Genomic DNA, 16,489 nt, shown 5'->3' with positions numbered 1-16,489 from the left:
TCTTCTGCAAAATCAAGAAATCTGTATATGCATGTGGGATATTCATCTATCTAAACACAAACCTTTGACACAAATTTTATTTGCACACTGTTCACTACCAGTGCTGCATTACTGAATGTCTTGCTTACCTATCCATGTGTTTTCATCTTTGCTTTTTAAATTACTGTCTTTAGATGTCATTGGGAAAGTGACAGCACACACTTCTGTATGTATGGATTATCCTTCTTTACTCCCACAAGACACCTCCCACACGTTCAGAGTCCTGTTCAAACCCTCCCTTTCCATGACCCTTCCTGACCCCTACTGCTGTCTCTTGTCCCTGTGACTCAGTTCTGGTCCCTGCTTCCTTGACAGCAGGGTCAAAATAGTCACTGGTACCAGTATGGGTCAGACATTTGCCCCCAGTTGCCAGCACTTGTACTGCTCAGCTCTTGCCAAAACGTGTATCTTATTTGGTGCACAAACTGCCAAGTTTTATTTGGTTTCCCTTCTCAGCAGATTCTCTCTCCCAGTGTAACAGAGCTGCATGTTCTGTGTAAAGCAGTTTTGATGGGTTAAAATTGGAACTTTTTTGGTTCGTTGAGTGGGGTTTGTTATTCATTGGGGTTTTCTTTTTGTTCTGTTTGTTTTTTTGCTTTTTTTTCCACTTTCTGATTAGACAGAATTTTCTGCTTTACTTTAATCCCAGTCCAACTGTCCCCAAAGGCTTGACACCATTTTTTGGACTCTCACTTTTCTCTCTCAGCTGGAAAAACATTTTTTGGCTTGCCACCTACTAGCCAAAGCTGCAGGCAGATGATGCTTGGCCAGCATGGACTGTCCACTGCCTATGTCTTGTCTCCCAGGAGACAGGAACAACCCAAGATTTTTGGGCTGTCTGCACTGCCCTGCAGAGTGGCCCTTTCTGATAAGCCATGCTGGGAAGCCAAAGATAACTGTAAATCTAGACATTACCATGATAATGGTAGCACAGGGAAACTGTGTCTGGTGATGTTTAACAAAGCATCTTGAGGCTGAATGGAAGATGTGGATTGCTCCAGTTTCAGACAGAATTAACACATTTCCAAATAGAGGTTACTGAAATCAAGTAAATGAACAACAGCAACAACCAAACCACCAGATTTCTCTCAGGCTTCTCTGTTAAACCTGCTGCAACATGTATTTCTGTGCAATGCAGCAAATTACTGTTGTGACTGTATCTGAACGTACAAAATGACAGAGAAGCAAGGTCTAGAAAAACCAGAAAGCAATTCCCTACAACAAAGAATCTAGCACCCAAGGTATAAAACTATGATCATCAAACAAAACATAGAAACAATGTCACAGACACATATATGAAGAGAAGAAGGACAAGGGATAAATGCTTTTGAAGTAGCTATATTAACAGTCCTGAAGCACATACAAACATACAACCTAATTTGCTGAAATCTCATCAACTCAATCAAATTAAGCTAAATTCCGCACTAATCTTAGATTCTGCCTCACAAAAACACCTCTCCAGGCCTTTTTCTTGTTTTTAGAAAGTTAAATAAGGTGACAGTAGCAAAAAGTTATGGTTAATAGTCACTCATCAGTTTAGGTAAAAAGAAGAGAAATATTACGTAGTAGTTTTAAAAGCAATGGAATCCTATGAGATGTAATTTTGTCATTTGCTCCCTATCAAGGATGATCATGCTTACACAGAACAAAAAGTAATTTAAACATTCAAATCACAGAAAATGAACATTTATTACTATTTATTTCAACAGCTGAAAAACCTATCAATGACATTTCTTCAGTCAAGGTTGCCTTGTATGAAAAAAAAAATTAAAAGTTTTCTCTACAAGCTAATCATCTAACGATAAGGACTTGGAGGATAGAAGAGAGCATTTATGTTTTTGACCTAACAAGGCATTCTAAGAGGAACTTTTTGAATGCATCACACACATTTTAACACTGCAGTTAAGCAATGCTGTAAAATCTGCAACACATTAACAAATCAGAAACTTAATAAATTCAAGTTCTTCTTTAAAATACACATGAAGGCATTCCTTATTTCAAATGATGCTAATATTTGTGCTTATTAAAACTATTATATAAATAATATTAGTCAACAGATTTTAGCAGCATAATGATAAAAGAGAATTAAAGATATGCAATAATTAAGCATTAATTTTTTTACAGTGAACCATCAGTAGGTTCACAAATAAGAAACATTTATTTTCATATTTAAGAAATACATTCTTCCAATTGACTAATTAACAAAAAATTTCACTTAGAGCCTTCCTTCAAAAAATGTCATGATTATCATCTAAGAGGGCAAAAACGTCCAAATGCTGATTTTAGCATTTGTATTTCTTTGACGCAGTTTACCCAAAGATAAAAAGTATCTAAAAAAATAGACCACAGTCACCCACAGTGCTAAGATTTCCAAATTTGACTACTCTGTTCCTAAACTGCAGCAAATGAGTACAGCTTTCACTAATGGATTGCTATTAAAAATAAATCAGCCAAACATTTCTGCTTCCATACAGCTGGAGCAAGCATACAGCACTCTATTATGCAGCTGCTTGAAAGACAGATTTCAGCCTCCACAAGGAATTACTTACCCAGAAGCATGTTTCTCTTCTACACTTAGTTCAGCAGAATAGAAAGTTGTGCACAATAGATCTAGCAAAAGAAACGTCCTCACAAGCTCCTTTTTGAGTTGGTGCAAGCCTTGAGTAGGGTTTGAACTTGTGCTGCTGAGAAATATGGCTTGCTCCACAAAGCTGCTGGGGCACTTTGCTTCACTCCCATTGGTGAATGATACCTCTCCAGGCTATGCACAAGTGATGCAGACAGGCAGCAGCTGGTGCCACCTTAATTCAAGGCAACAAAACCATAAAAAAAGAGAAAGCAGTGACTTCTGTAAAATTTTTAAAGTTAACATATTTCAGTATATCTGTCCTGCCATTGGTTTTAAACTAGTTGCCCGTCCTTCAGCGAGAGAAAAATTCCTTACAGAACTAATACAGCATGTCAAGGAAAATCTGCAGGGTAGGTAAGTTTTGCAAAAGTAAATGTTCCATCTTTTCATAATGTTTAATTTCATAACAGCTGAATTTGTCTGCTCTGATACAAAAGACTTCTTTTAAAGAAATACAAACAGGGAGCTGGTTTGGGATTTTTTATTTAGCTCAAGAGTCACCCACAAGACTAAATGGGACATTCAATAAAAACATTCAGAATGCTGCTGCTACCGTGGCAAGTACCTACTGCCCAGTAAAACTGACCCAAGACTATTTGCCGAAAATTAAAATTAACTTTTCTATGAAGAGAAAAAAATCTCTCTTCATATTAGAGAGGGAAAAGGCATACAATCTCAAATCTGGGACCCAAATCACAAACTTCAAACAAAGAGGAACCTCTCTCATCTGCAGCCCCTCACCCCCCCTTTGGGATGTGCTGTCAGTACACCTCAGCTGCAGTCTGCACAGAACCTCTGACTCCCTCAAAAGAATTTTTCCAAGCACATCCTTGTAGGAATACTTGATAGAAAGAGTATTATTAAAAATAATTTTAAAATAATAAAAAAAAAGAGAAGACATCCAACATCATTAGGAACAGATTTTTACCTGATGCAGTTTGCAGGTATGTCAAATAATTCCTCACAAAGAACTAAAGATTACAGAAGAGATCTTGTATGCAATCCTTCCACTTCAATGCTTTGTGTTAAATATATAAAGATTTACTTAATCTTCTCATTTGTCTTTTACTAAAGTGAAGGAATGAGAAGAGAGGTAAAAGATGACTCTAAAAAGTAAACTTCTTGGAAGAAATTTCCATGCCTCTAGAAATATGGGACAGAATTTCTGTGACAAGATTAAATTTGTACCCAGTCCTGAACAAAGTATATTTTTCCCCTGACAACACTCTTCTCTAGTATGCAACTGTTGGTTACTCAAAGCAGCAACCTATGAAAATTCAGCTTAATCTTATTCTATTCTATAACCTCCTACTTCTCCCTTCTACTGAAGTGGGATTACTTTGATAATTACCTGATAATATGAGTTGGCAGTAATTACATAATTTTGTTGCATGTCCTGAAATATTTGGTACTCTAGTTAAAAGAAACTCCTTAAAAAAAAAAATAAAAGGGTTGTGGCCATTGCAAGTAGTGGAAAAAACGAATCAGCTTTGACATAAAAAGGCAAATAATAATCAAACCAAATGAAAAATAAACTTCTGATTTTTAAGCAAATCTTGGAAGATGTGACTCATTCTCATTGCACACTTGGAATTGATAACACCAAACTTCTGTGAAATTTTATGTGGGTTTTATATTGACTCTGAATTTCATAAGATGACCAGTATTCGCAGTAAATATTCTATTCTCTCATGCTGATAATATTAATAATTGCATTTTCTGTGATGACTCAAGGATTTTCTTTTGCAATTTCACTGTTAACTGAAGAAGAGTCTTACACATTCCATAAGCACGTGGTAGGTTTATGAATTGTAGCAATACAAACAGCAGGAATTGTAACTCCCCCAAAGAGGAGGCATAGCTCCCTCACTCCCTCCACTTGCTCAAAGAGATGCAGGATCTGGTTTTTTTGGCAGTGTTTGACAGTTCCTTACTAAAACCATGAAAATGTGCCAGTTTTACCCATTTATCTAGTTTAACATGGCATAGCTCCTTTCTATTTCCCCCCTAACAGCATAGAACACCCTGTCTTTACAGAAGGTCAGACCTTGGTTTCAGGGGAAGGTCTTAGGACACACAAATCTCAGATTCAATGTGTCAGCCTGCCCCCTAGCTCACATCTAAAACGGGATCTCCAACCACAAACCATCCCAGGTTTAACTACAGTTCTCTCTTCCCCACCCTTTAAACAATGCTAACTCCCATCTACTCGACTGACAGCCACTGTTGCAAGATTTTGGAGATGCCCTGACTCTTTTTGTCTGAGAAGGTCTCTTCAGAGATCCAACACAGCACAGAAGGCCCCCCACACTACAAGCATGATGGACTCTGGGTATTGAGGGCATTCAGTGCGCTTGTGCAGCACAACAGAGGTGCTGTGGGTGAGCAGGAAAGCAGGACAAGAGCAATTCCTTTTGGAACAGCAGTCTGAGGCAGTCATGCAGCTACTGCATTATAGATGCAGAAGTCACAAGGGTGAGGATAGGTGGCTGGAAGAGAAAAAGGAGAAAGTGGAATACAGAACAGAAAGGTGTTGGGGGGGGGAAGGTCTAAAGACAGCATAATATGTGCAAGAAGAACACAATGAAAGGATATTATTATACCAGAAGGAGAGATTAAAAGAAAGCAAAAACATTAAGATGAAGGCAAAACAGGCAAAAAACAATAATAAATTTTTAAAAAGTGCATTTTTGTTTCCAAAAAGCTATGATGTGCTGACCTTCCAGAACACAGTGGTACAATGTTCACTGCGAGTGTCACACCCACACCACACATCTAAGCAAGGGGAAGAGAGACCGACCACAAAAGTAAGTGCATTAGAACCACAGAGCTACAAGAAAGAAAAGGCCTCTTGAAGAGGTTATCTGAGGGCAAATGCACTCAGGTGTCATTCACAAGCAGCTCCTATAGTCAAAGAAAGAAAAGCTGACACTGAACAGCTCAACTGCCAAGATGCTCGGGTGGTGGCATTTTTTTTAAAAACCCAAGTTCATGCTTGAAATTTTTCCCTTCTGTATTTTCTCTCTCTTTTGTGGAGGCAGGAGAAGTGACATTTTGAGCACTTTCAATAGTTTACTTATTATCTCAGCTAAAAAGCTTTACTAACAAACAGAAGTGACCCAGAATCCAAAACATCTACCCAAAACATGTTTTTTGCACTTAGATTCTATGTCTGCCCCCCTTCTACATTGCTTTGATACAGGCAACTCTCCCTAGCAGACTGAAATACAACATGCTTGTATTTTGGCTGATTAGAAACTTGGAGAATTGTACTGTAAGGATGTGGCTCAAGAGAAATGGACATTCTATGTAGATGTGCTATATTTTCAGATTAAGCACTGAGAAAAGTAATTTTCAGATTAAGCACTGAGAAAAGTCATCTCTCCAAAAAGTCCAAAATGTAGCAGTTTGGACTCCTGTACAGCTTAGTGTCAAACAACAATAGCATCCTACTGTCAAATTCATAAAAGGCTTCTCTGCATAGCCATGCTTGGATCCTTTAGGTTTTGTCCTTCACTTTTCATGCACCAGCAACTCTTAAAATTTGCTGTTCTTGTAATCAAGATTCTCTCTTCAGTGCACTGTAGACTAGTCATATATAGAATTGTTACAGGAAATGTTCACTAAAGGGCAGCCAAGAAAAATATGGGCAAGATCAGGTAATAATATAAAAGCTAAGAAAAAGACAAAACTCAGTTGCTAAGGTTTGACCTTATTGTACTACCCATCATGATTCTTAATTCTCTCCTTTGTTCACCTAATATTCTCTCACACATTTTCAGCAAAAGAATGCTATCATTATGATTGCAGATAGAAGGAATTTCACTAATATTTCAATTCATTTATAGTATGTGGAGTATTACACTAATGAACTAGAAGCACCCTCCAGAGACATTGACTTAAACCAATGACTAGTATGTAAAAGAAAGGACCTTTATTAGACAAAAAACAAGTACCCTCCCCATTTATTGGAATAAAGGATCAGTAATACAAAATTTTTTAAGCATGGGTGATGCCAAATCACCCATAATTAGCTTCTAAAATTCAAAGCAGGGCTCAAAGCAGAAGTGAAGTAACTTTGACAGGAGAATACTGATGCCCTAGCAAACACCCTGGGAAATCTGCTGGCCATGCTTGAGTAGTATTTTAATACACTGCACTTAACACAATCCCAGTTTGAAGGAGGAAAATACAAGTGAGAAGTGAGGTAGAACAACCTAATCCTACTGTACAGGCACACAGAATAGGCAAAAGACATAGTCAAGCACATGTCCAGTGGGCAACAGTTAAATCTCTTTCATTGTAGATAAATTTCACAAGACATGATGAACTATCAGGGCTTTCAAGAAACATCTCAGAACAGAAATGTATTCAACCAAAGGCATTCAATTATTCTCCTCTAAGTCCTTTCCCCTCATCAAGTTGATGACAATGGATTGTGGTACAAACAGACACAGATTCAAAGCAGAGGCAAGCAACTGTATTCTCCTGAACTCTTAAATCTTAACCTCCACCAAGACATCTGCACATCCAGTCATATATGTACTACAGCTTTTCCTTTTCCTGTCACCCACTAAGTGTGTGGTGTACTTTTCCTGTACTCACTAAGTGTGGCTCCAGGACAATTCAGAAAAGCAGTATTTAACTCTGCCCCAGATTATGCATTAGGCAGATGCCTCATGGCTAGCATATTCTTGAAATGCATATGTGACAGGACTATTAAAACCTACCAGCTCATACTGGTATCTTGTACTTTTACTTACATGGAGCAAATTCTGTTTGAATATCTGGTTTACACAGATGCATCAAACTTACACACATATTCATGAGTGCAAATAATAAAAGACTATTCCTGTTCTAGTTTATAGTATTTAGAAAAAGAAAATTACCTACAGCGTATCCTCAAAGATCGCATTTTAACTTCAACAGCTCCTCCCAGGACACTGGTGAGATGAAAAATATATTCCCCATTTTATGAAGCATAGAAGTATTTCCATACATAGCAACCAGATGTCATGTTGTTTAATACATGCACCTTTGTCATGATGGGGAATGGTGCAGCCATAAGAACTTAATGTCAGTTTAATTCTCCTCCTGAGCAGGAATCTTCACAGAGAAATTCTTAAATCTTTCTCCAGCCTGAAAGACTGCAACAGGTTCTGCAGGTATGCAGCCTTCAAAGCTCTAACAAATATCCATGGCCTGACACTCCAGTTATAAATGCACAGTAAAATCTATTTTTGTTCAAGCTGTTAATCACCACTGCTCTACCTCACTTGCTACTTTGATCTAAGAATTTGTCATTAAAATGTCTAGATGACAGCAAATGTTTTAGGAGTCATCCCAGTAAGTAGTTACTTCACTGCAGTTGGAAAAGAGAATGATGAACTTATTTTCTGCTTTGGATCTTGTATTCCAAAGCACTGGAGAAGAAGATATTTGCCATGCAGTGTATGAGACACCTTTAACCCTTCCTCTTTAACATGGGCACACAGATTCTGAAAGACTCAACTTTCAGGTGTCAAACTCCACATTGCATTCCTGTACAACCTTCATACAAATCTAGAATTTAAAAAACTATCTATTTGGAAGTGGCAACCTTTTAACAGTCATATATATCTCTTCTCCAGCATTTGCTTCCCAAGTTCATATTTATGCAAGTATTTATGCTTGTCATAATGACTGAGAGTTCCTAAATAATGTGAATATAGGGAATCACAGAGGATGAGCAGCTTCAAGCTAGTCTAAATAATATAAAAAGATCCTTGATTATTTTTAATATGTGTATTACAATAACGGTGAGAGGTGTTAAAATGACACCAAGCTACACAGTACCATCAGCACTCCATACACAAGTTCAGAACGAATTCTTGACCTAAATTATAGCTCAAGTAAGCAATAACAAAAAGAGATACATGTGACAAATACATCAACTTTTATGCAGAGTGAATGAAAGTATCTGTAACTTTCCCAAAGTCAAAAAGAAAGTATGTGAGACGTACTCCTCTTATTAGAAGAGATTATGACAAATCTCTTCTAATAAGCATGTTCTATTCTGATAATGTTACTTAGTTCAGTCATCTTTACTGGGGCTGAAAAGCAGTTATTCTATCCCAACAGATAGACCCCGGTGACATTATTCCTGACATACATATTTTTCTTTCAGAAAGTGATGACACACCATTAAAAAAAAACCTCCAAACAAACAAAACCCTCAAAGACTCACCAGACCAATGCCATTTGCAAAGCACTTTGTCACTGAGGAACAGGCAACACTCATGCTCCAGAAATTCCCAAACTGTGATGCAAAGAATTGCACATGGTCAGGTTGGGGAAGCTTTTGTTCTTAAGAAAAGCATAAGCACTTTCAGAAAAAGAGGAAAAGGGAGCAGGGTGAACAGATTCAGGTTGCTGAAAGAACTTTCTACAACTTGGGCATGGAAGCATATTGTGGAATATGTTTATACCAGTAAGAACAACTGTCTGGTTTCCACAGAAATTATTTGACTTCACTATGGTGAATACCTTGAAAGACTGTCTAACTTGAAATCCACTTGAAATCCACTCCTTTGGCACTGGAAATATGAAAACCCAATAAAGGCCTTGGGAGAGGTGCTATAAAACTTTCCACATGGATAACTTTTTTAGTCAGCATCCTCTGTTGTTATGGGATAACAGGCTTAAGCAAGTCATCAAATAGAAGCAGAGTGGGTCACAGCCACAAAAATGTTGCATTAACAACAAAAAATGAGGAAGACATTAGCACCAACATGAAAAGGCAAATTCAACACATCCTTCTGAGACATTATTTAGCTTTAAAATACATTCAAATCCTGTGAATGACTGAGAGCCTCAGCAATTATTAAAAAAAACACCACAAAACAAACAAACAAACCCTTTACCCCCCCCAACAAATCAAACTTTTTTTGCAAGGACTAATATCCAAACAGTTTGAACATAGGTAAAAAGCATCAAGACAGTTTTAATAAGAGAGTGAAGGTATAAGAAAAAAAAGAAATAAGCAATGCATTCAGGTATATTATAAGGTGAGCTAGCAGTTCAAACTGACTCCAAATTACCATCTGAGATTTTTGTTATGAAAGCATCCTGATGCAAGAAGAAACAGGAAAAAAAACCTAAACCACATTGAAAAACACCAATCATGACTCATAGTCTCACTAATTAAGGGATCTTATTGGAAGGCTTACCCAAAACATCAATATCTCTTTCTGTTCAGATTTTAATTTACCACCTCCTTCCTGAATGGAAAGTCTTGTTTAATGGCAGGTCACAACAGGAAGTTCTAGAGGTGAAATCACTTCTGATAAATTGCAGGGGTAGAAGCCTGTAGAGCCTAGTTCTAAGCCAGGTGTTTCAGCTGGGTGCAGGTATGGCATAGTATGACTCTGCTCATTTGTGTTCAGCCAGAACCATAAAACAGGCTGAGGAAAGTCTCCTGCCTTCAGGGGCTGAGTTGCTTAACAGGCAAATCCAAGAAACTTAATTTCTACCCATACTCTGTAAATGTGAAGTGAGATGTCTGTTCTGTGGACTGTATATTGGCTCCAATCTTCTCCCACACAGCCTCTTCAAGCTGGGGAGGAATTGAACATTTCACAAACTCCCTACCCCTCAATCCCTCCTCTGTTTGTCACTTTCTCTCAGTTTTCCTTTTCTTGGTCTTGCCATCTATCCCTTCTCTACTTATATTCACACTCCACTGTTCATAACTATGATCATACTGGCTTCCCTTCCTTTGTTTTCTCTTCTTGCATACCAAAACCTTTTCCTTTCTGGTGATGCTTGATTTAGCAGCCAGGTTTTTTGGGTTTTGTGGGGGTTTTTTTGTTTTGCTTTGGTCTTTTTTCCCCTCCCCCCAGCATTGCACAATACCTCATCCTGGAGTCTGGGTTTCAGTATATCTATATCTGCAAAATATCAGATCAATGGCAGCCACTTCAAAGCCAGCTGGAAAGAAAATACACTCTTGCATCAGCATAACTGCATTTCAGACCATGGGAAGCAAGAAAGCTGACAGCATGGAACCACCCAGCACAAAACCCATGCCAGGGCTATTTTGGACATGGAAGATGCACGTGAGATGCTGACCAAGGGCTCTGCACTGCACTGTGTTTTTGTGGTCAGGCAGCTGGATTGGTGTAGTAGGACACAGTTTGCTATAGTAAATTTTTTCTGAAGCAGATGGATGTTGTTACTCAACAAAGAGACCAGCCTCTCAGAGCATGGTGACAAGTAGTAGCTCATTTTTATTTCAGCCTTAGGTGTGAAAGTCATTTAAACTGCTTAACTGACACAAAGACATGGGGTTAATTTTTCTTGGCTGCCAGCCTTCTTTTTTCACAAAGTCATCAAATTGCATACATGGGCTTTGCAGAGATGGCATGTGTTCAGACACATCAGAATTAGAAGTGGATTTATACCTGTTAAAATCCATCCTCAAAGGTTTGCAGGTTCACAGATGCACACAGTCATTCAAATATTTCTGAGACTCCATAAGTATATATAACTACTATAAACACAAGCATATGCTCCCAAAGCTGTGCATGAACGAGTGCAAGATATATGAAAACTTGGCTGAAAATTCCCAGGCATTGGATAGAAGAAAAACAACACACCCCAACTCCAGGAACAGCACTGCAGCAGTGGCTGTGCTGTCAAACCTCCACCTATACCATTTCAATGGAAAATTCCATCAGTTTGCTCTGCAGCTTCCAAAGCCAGCAGTTCTAAATACATCACAGGAATTGTGCAGGTTATGTTACTACAGTTCAAAAACCACAGCAACACTGTACAGCAGCTATTTTATCCTGAAACATTAACTCTGAATCCTATTATATTTTATAAGCATTCTGTATATATCCCATATATATTCCGTTATATTTGCATTGAATACATGACATCCTCCCTTTCTCAATCTGGATAAAATACTAATCTTGAAATTTTAACCTCAAAGTTTCTTCCTTGATACCTCAGCTGCCTTTCATCACATGCATTTGGGTATGTATTTCCTTCAGGGCATCTGAGACGTACCCATTTTATCCCTTTAGGACAACATGCTCACATAGGACACCCTTTCTGTATGGGGGTACTCAGTCAGCTAATCCAAGTTCTCTGGAGATATTTAAAGCACTGATAGCATTAAGCGAGGTCATTTCAGGCACCTGTTATGAATTTTGAAGCAATCTCATTTAATTAATCATAGACTGGAGTAATTTTGATTTGCTCAGATTGGCATGTATTTTCACTGATTTTCTTGAAACGAGTTTGTTTGGAATTCAACAGATTCATAGCACTGCAGTCTGCCACCCTTTTGGCAAAGTACCAACATACTGCAATGCATGACAGGATGCAGATTTATTCCCATAAAAACATAACTGAGCTTCTAATCGTCATACAGAAAACAGATAAGAATCACATTATTTTTAATACAACAGGCATGCATATGCATTTTTAATTTCAAAATACTATTCAAATTAGGTTATTTCAACATTATTATTAGCTAAATAAAAATATCAAAGTGTAGAGCCATTTGACTAAGCCTTCCCTAATATGATGATTATTCCTGAGGGCTATTTCACTATTATCTGCCATTCAACCCAGTTTCCCAAAGCACTGATCCTCTGAAACTGCAGAGAAGCCAAAAGAAACTGCAGATACTGTGTCCTTGGAAAACTAGGCCAGCTGTCTTTCTGCAATTCTTCAGCTTCACCTCAGTTTAAGTCTGAGGTGCCCTTAAAAGAAATCACAACCCAAACTCCCTTTAAATGAATGGTACAGAAGCACAGTTGCAATCACCCCTGCTTATACAGTACTGATTTAGGCTGCTCTGACAGGCTGGGTTCTCCCAAAAAATACAGGAAAAACCTACCCCAGTGAATGGGCTTACATGTACCCAACTTGTAAGTGACACTACAAGACAGCTTTTGTTGAGCCAGCCAGTTCACTGGGGAAGCTTTGTGCACTGGCACACCATGCAACATGAAGAACAAGCATCCAGGACCAGAGGAATGAGATGGACTCTGCAGGACAGCCAGTATCTCCCTCACCACAGAACACTTTGGGACCTAACAGCACTTAAATTTAATGGAAAATTGAGACAATTTACTTTATCTTTTAAACATATAAGGATTATCTCCTTGAAAAAGTCTTCTGGATAAATGAACACATCATGTCTCTACCAATGTATGAAATTATTACCATTAATAATTCCCTCACTTTGAGTACGTATGTCTGGCCTGCTGGCCTCAGCAAAAAAAAGTGGTGGACATCACTCAATATTTGCCAGTTTAAAAAAATCATAATAGTTGTGTTCTTAAATAGAACGTTGAAAGTTTAGAAAGGCTGTTTTAATTGAACTGAGCAGGGGGCCACTTTCTGTAAATGAGTCAGTTTATGAAGTCTGCTCATTTTGACAGCTGTAGAATCATACTAAACACCTGGGAAAGATATCATAATGACTACCAATACACTAAAAATTCCAGTAAGATCTTCTCTATGTCTCCTTCAGAAACAAATTATAAATTAATATGAATAAATATATAAATGGATTATGTAAATAAAGTATTGTCTGGACAGATTAACTGTGTAGCATGGGTTTGCTATCTGCTCTACAATATTTCTGGTTTAAACAATTACATTAATAAGTGCCTTCACTTAGTGAAGGGGCAGTACAAATAACAACCTCACCTGCTTTTAACGTATCTACAATTATTTAATTGGGATATAATTCTACTATTTCTGTATCTTGCACACATTTTTAGGTTTTCATGCCCATTGGTCTACTGAGCATGTCAGGTATTTTCTTTAATTTCACTGATTTCAGGGGAAAATTTACTGGTTAACCAGATTTGGTAAAAGATGAACAAAAATGGTTCCTCTTAGAAAAACAATCTTAGGTTTCCTCTTCTCAATTCCATATTTTTTAGATATAGATTAAGATCTTTAAGAATTTTCTTTAAAATATTTTCTCCTGAGATGGAAACTTGAGAAAGAGTAAAACTGACTGAACTACAAAAAACACCACACATTGTAAGTGGTTTAATTTGGCATCTCAAATCACTAAATATATGTTGTACATGAGAAAATAACTACTTTAGAAAGGAGCATAGGTTTCACACAAAAGGTAACTCAGAGAAAGGAAAAGCCTGCATAATTAACTCAATGTCAAATCCTACAAGCCAAGAGCTTACATCCTTCAACACCAGTCTGAAGAACACCGACCACCGAAGCATATTCTGTCCTTAGTGGGTTAACCTGCACAGGACAGCCATTCTCAAATAAACCACAAGGAAGATGTGAGTACCTCCTGAACCTAGAAAGGGACCCCTACAGAAAATTCCTGTAATCTTTGGAAATAAATTAAACCTTCAGCCAAGCAATTCTCTCCTATAATTGTAAATAAACACCTAAGATTGGCAGCAAGAGAGCTGTGAAATATCAGTAGTTCCGCATTAAGAAATCAGCAAAAAGGTAACTCAGTATTTCTGTTTTGGATCTCTCTGGTGTCAGGCACACAAGCACTCTTCTGTCTACCCCTCCCAAACAGTTCCCGTTAATTTGTTTGGTCAGCATTGATGGCTCCTGACGAGAAAAACCAACTAATGAGACAAGTGTTCCTTACCAGAGCCAGGTTTGGATCAAGACTGAAACTGGAGAAGCAGTGAAGAGCCAGAGCAGCTTTGTCACAATCCTTCACAGAAACTTCTATTTTCATATATGAAACACAGTGACAAAGACTAGCACAGAAATACACCTTGCAACCTCACATCCACTTTCTCTGTTACATGTTAACATAAAGCAACAGAAAATCATTTCCTCTCTGTCACATGATAAGATAAAAAGACAGATCGTAATAAATTCTCAGCCAAGTGGTCTACACCTGCTTTGAACCATTTTCTGTGCAGTGGAGAGTTAGCAGCCCTGGCACTTAAATTAGAAAGAAAAAGGCATTATAAAAATCTTGTGCTAGGTGATACTGGCCCAGGAAATGAGAGACCAGCTCATTAATACAAAAATCTATCTTAAAACATGGATATAGCCTTCCTGCTCAGACACCTTCAAATAATACATCAAGTGGATGTTGCTAAGACTATTTCAAAGATTTCTTTTCAGTAACATATAGAGGTCAAGGGTTTACTTGTTAAATTTACTTGTTAAATATTGTTAAAACAGAGCTTTAATACTGGTCATGCTAGATAGAATTTTTATAGAGAAGCCTCTACATATTATCATTAATTTTACTTGACCTGAAATGAAAAAAAAAAACTGTAAAAATGCAAGCCCTATTTCCCCTTTATACCTTCTCTAAATTTGTTGTTATTTTTATTTTTGTTCCTTGCCTGGGCAGAGGTCATACTTAAACACCTTTAACCACCTTGCTGAAGAAAATACTAATGTGGAAGTTACCAAGAGCAGATTTATTTACATAATTTAAATCCATATCAAATGAAGTGAATTCCCCCACCTTATTTTACTTTTTATACATATTTTATAGAATTATATATTATTATGTAATTTCTTACAGTTTTTCCCTCAACTTTTTAGTAAGAACAAAACGCTTAATGCTTTAACAAAATTTCCCCTTATCTTGATTGACTTGAGGATCTTTCAATTAGGAGAGAATAGGAAAAAACCAGGTACATGCTAATTAAAGCTCTGGTCCTCTTTGTTAGCTAGAAGTTTGGGAATCAGAGCTTAATAAAGTAGCTGCAGAATAAAAATCCTGCGCATCTGACATCAAAACTTTCAAATGGCTAAGGGTAAAATATTTAAGAAAGTTTTCCTATAATAATCACTGGCAAAAATCTTAATTATGCTGAAACTGTGAGATATACTTTGTCTTATTTTTTCTATCATGAATCTTCATTCTGAAACAGATAGAGTTGTTTGAAAAATTCCAATTACATTATCCCTTAGTGCCTCTTGATCTTATGGAGACTGCTCTCATAGTTAACATTTACAAGAGAGCAACAGCCACTTCATCTATAAAACATCCAAGTTTTAACAACATTATGTATGAAGGTGAAGTTCACTATGCCACGTGGGAGCTGAAAATCAGGATGTACCTTAGCAGTAGCTACATGAAATTCTGCATGCTTGCTTTTATGTCTGGATTTAGAGAGGCTGTGACAATTTTTAAATCAGTTAATGATCTGGTACAAAAGATCATTCCCTGAGATGATTCTGCAGCCCTACTGCCCCAAAAGAATGGCTTCCTCTCCAGGTACAAGTATCTACAGAGAGGCAAAATGTATTCTGCCTTACAAACCACACAGGAGTACCACAGTGAGAAACAGCCTGGTTTTTACATCAGTAAGAGCAGACTCATTTTTTCCCCATCCTTGTCAAACTCCAGCTTCTTTAAAAATGTCTATCAGCCAAGTGTGATGATGCCTATTGTAATTCCAGATGACTTCCAAGTCATGAGATGAACTACATTTTAGTCTTGTCTAGATTATACAGTTACAATATTTACATTGATTTGACACCCATGCAAATTAGAATACATATTGAAGTTTAAGAGAATGTACAAAATCATGAGAGTTTCTTTTTCAACTCTATACTACTTCCCTTTCTCCTTGAGTGGAGACAAACAGAACTGCCCCACAAACTCATCAATTGAGTTTAGAAACCATTAACTCAACCTACAAGGTCATCAAGATAAGAACAAAATCAATAGGATTGTCCTTCAGAGCTCTTTTCAGATATGGCTAATAGGTCTCTACAGCACAGCCGTACACACTGGCTCATTTTTAGCCAAATATTTGCCCTGGTTGCAGTGCAACTTCTGGTTTGCTTTAC

General features: G+C 37.5%; 1 protein-coding gene across 7 annotated transcripts in view; it reads right to left on the bottom strand.

The window, feature by feature from the left end:
• The window catches only part of ZNF385B (zinc finger protein 385B), a 149,583-nt gene that overhangs the window by 80,348 nt on the left and 52,746 nt on the right, over positions 1–16,489 (bottom strand). Inside the window, exon 1 of one of the 7 annotated variants that reach the window (XM_077181357.1) lies at positions 8,895–8,913. The exons of the other annotated variants lie outside the window; for them this stretch is intronic. The gene's annotated coding sequence lies outside the window, so the exon portion shown is untranslated. Of the gene's footprint in view, positions 1–8,894; positions 8,914–16,489 lie in introns of those variants that run through there. 7 annotated transcript variants of the gene reach the window in all.

This window comes from Agelaius phoeniceus, chromosome 7 (assembly GCF_051311805.1).
Source record: "Agelaius phoeniceus isolate bAgePho1 chromosome 7, bAgePho1.hap1, whole genome shotgun sequence".
In the NCBI taxonomy this organism is placed as follows: domain Eukaryota; kingdom Metazoa; phylum Chordata; class Aves; order Passeriformes; family Icteridae; genus Agelaius; species Agelaius phoeniceus.
This window is presented reverse-complemented; position numbering and strand designations above follow the sequence as displayed.